The sequence below is a fragment of the Phyllostomus discolor genome, chromosome 5 (genome assembly GCF_004126475.2).
Source record: "Phyllostomus discolor isolate MPI-MPIP mPhyDis1 chromosome 5, mPhyDis1.pri.v3, whole genome shotgun sequence".
Taxonomy (NCBI): Eukaryota; Metazoa; Chordata; class Mammalia; order Chiroptera; family Phyllostomidae; genus Phyllostomus; species Phyllostomus discolor.
Genome location: NC_040907.2, coordinates 127808356 through 127811194, shown reverse-complemented (window position 1 = coordinate 127811194; position 2839 = coordinate 127808356). Strand labels below are relative to the sequence as shown.

Here is a 2839-nt window from a genome sequence, read left to right as displayed (position 1 = left end):
GTGAACCAAAGGGGCACCAGTTTGATTCCCATTCAGGGCAACTGCCTGGATTGCCGGCCAGGTCCCCAGTTGGGGGTGGGTGAGAGGCAACCACACATTGATGTTTCTCTCCCTCCCTTCCCTCTCTCTAAAAATAAATAAATAAGATCTTTTTTTAAATACAAAAAAAAAAGGCTCCGTAAGGTTTTTATGCTACAACAGAAAAGAAGTGCCTGTACTTTCATATTACATAACTAACCAAACAGCCTCAGTTCCTAGGGCTAATGTGTACTTTCCCCCCTGTCCTACAGGCTGTACTGGTACAACTCCCCTCATCCATTTCCACCCCAATGAGATGCGTCTTACAGTTTTAATTTATTACTTAGTAGCCCAAACTCCAAAACCCAATCCAGATCAAGAATGAAAAGTTGATATATAGATAATAACTGACAAGTCTAGTGATTTAAACATCCAAGTATTTCTTCTCCATCTACTCATCTGGTTACTACTAAACAACCCAACCTACAGATGTTATAGTATCCCAGGGCTCAGTCCACGGGTCTCTTCTATAGTAAAATTCTGAGATCTTAGCCAACCTCATAGTTTTAAATACCATCCAAATGTTGATGATTCCCAATCTCCAGCCCTCCCTACCTACTCCCCAACTCTATTGATTCATATTTTCACCAGTTGTATATCTAATTGGCATGTATTTATCATATCCAAAAGTAAACTCCTCATCTTCCTTTGCAAACATGCTAGTCCTGAAGCCTTCCTTCATTTCATGAAATATTAACTCCATCCTCAGTCCATAAACCTTAATTTCCTAAATAGCCTCCCTGCTCTCTCTTGCCCCCTTCTGTCTATTCTCAATATGGCAGCCAAGGCAATTCTTTAAAACCTAAAACAAATCTTGTCACGTCTTATCCCCGAACTTTTCCATGGCTGTGCATATTACAGAAATTCTTACAATGGTCTACTGGTTTCCTGTTATATCTCTGACCTCAACTCCTAGGACTCCCTTTAGACACATTGGCTGCTCTGTCCCTCACAAATACCAGGCCCGCTCCCTCAAGGCCTTTGCATGTGCTGTTCTTTCTGCCTGTGCGACTTTCCCCGTACATATTTCATGTAACTTCCTCCTCCTCACCCCACCTTCAAATATTTACACAAATATCACCTTTTCAGGGTGACCTTTCCTGGCTCTAACATTTAAAATTGCACTCTAGTCCACCCACTCTAACCTCATCCCTACCAAAACTCAGTATCTTTTTTCTCTGCTTTACTTTCATTTTTTTTCCACAGCGCCCATAAGCACTATATATAATTTATATGTTTTACATATGTAAAAGGTATATTTATATATAAAAATTCAAGTTACATGATTTATATTATATAGCAAATGTTTTTATTATGTTTCCCTCACTAGAATGTGCATTCTGTGTAGGTAGGGACTATTTTGCTCACTGGATAAGTCATTTGACACCAGATAACAAGTGATGGTAGGTCTACTGAAGACAATCCTTTCTATCTCTGTCTTTATTCTTAGGATATCTATATTTAGGATAACTACTAGACAGAGACTTAAAAAGTGGAGAAAAACTAATCCATTCCCTCAAAGAATGCACTATTTCATGGGGTAGATATGGCCCTAATAATAAAATAAATATGCTACACAAATAAAAAGTGGAGATAACACAAGGCGGACTGTGTTTTTCAGTGGTCATCATAGAAAAAGGTAACTGAACTGTTGTCTGACTTGGCCAAGCATGGGTCAAGGCAAACACACATACGCACACACAAGGAAATTAAAAATATTCAAAAAACAGTGCTTGCTTCAGCAGTATATATCCTAAAATTGGAACTATGCAGAGAAGATAGCATGTCCCCTGCTCAAGGATGACACACAAAAAACAAAGAATAGTCAAGTTGCCTATCTCAAGATGCTTGAGCACCTCTTTCTGACTCCCCAACACTTGTATGGAAGACCATTACCAGTAACATTGGAGAAGGAGGGTAAGGTCACATCATGAGTAGTTTTAAACTTGGGCTAAAGAGTTTAGACTTAATAAGTAGCTGGTGACAGCTATGTTTCAGAAAAATTAATCTGGGAAAGATGAATAGGACAATTGAGAAGGCAGATACTAACAGATCTGACAGCGAGGAAGCCAGTTTTGAAGCTTTAGCAACAATCCACGCAATAGGGCTGGTGAGAACGTGAAAACACAGTGATCAGAAAGGAAGTGGGTGGAGGAGGTAGCACCTGGTGGGCTTGCTAAGGAATTATACATGGAGGAGAAGGCAGAGGAAATGTCACAGTTGCTGTAAAGTTTCTGATAGGGTGGTTAAGAGACTTGATTATAGTGTCAACAGAATAGCATAGATGGAAAAGAAAACTGGTTTAAGGTATAGATAGGGGTTAGGAATGTTGGCACCAACTGTAAAGATGATGAAAACATACAAAAGCACAAAGAAAAAAGCTTTTGTAGAGGTTTTTTCTTTAAAATATAGATTATATGTGAATACCACATAGACCATATTTAATAATATCTACCTTAAAGTCTTCTTTGAAAGCTTCCCCCACTCCCACACATACCCTGACATTTCCTGAAAGAGAGGAGTCAGTGTGCTTTTTTATTGTACATATCACGGACCTTTGATGCCTTGAAGTCTTCTATTGTTAGGTCGTCTCTTTTAGAACACAGATTATTAACTTTCATTTGCTTACATTTATAGGGAATAAGCATCACATTATCACAAATGCCCTATTATTAAAACAATTTTTTGTGATTTACTCTATTTACTTTTACAATTTATAATTCCAAAGGCTTAGCCTCTATGTTGGTATGACAGCTTTATT

At 38.3% G+C, this 2839-nt stretch overlaps 1 non-coding gene across 1 annotated transcript; it reads left to right on the top strand.

Annotated features, from left to right (window-relative positions):
• Positions 1-1807: 1807 nt before the first annotated feature.
• LOC114498238 lies at positions 1808-1913 on the top strand. Its single transcript, XR_003684683.1, has one exon. It is a non-coding gene; the product is annotated as a U6 spliceosomal RNA (small nuclear RNA).
• The last annotated feature ends 926 nt before the right edge of the window (positions 1914-2839 follow it).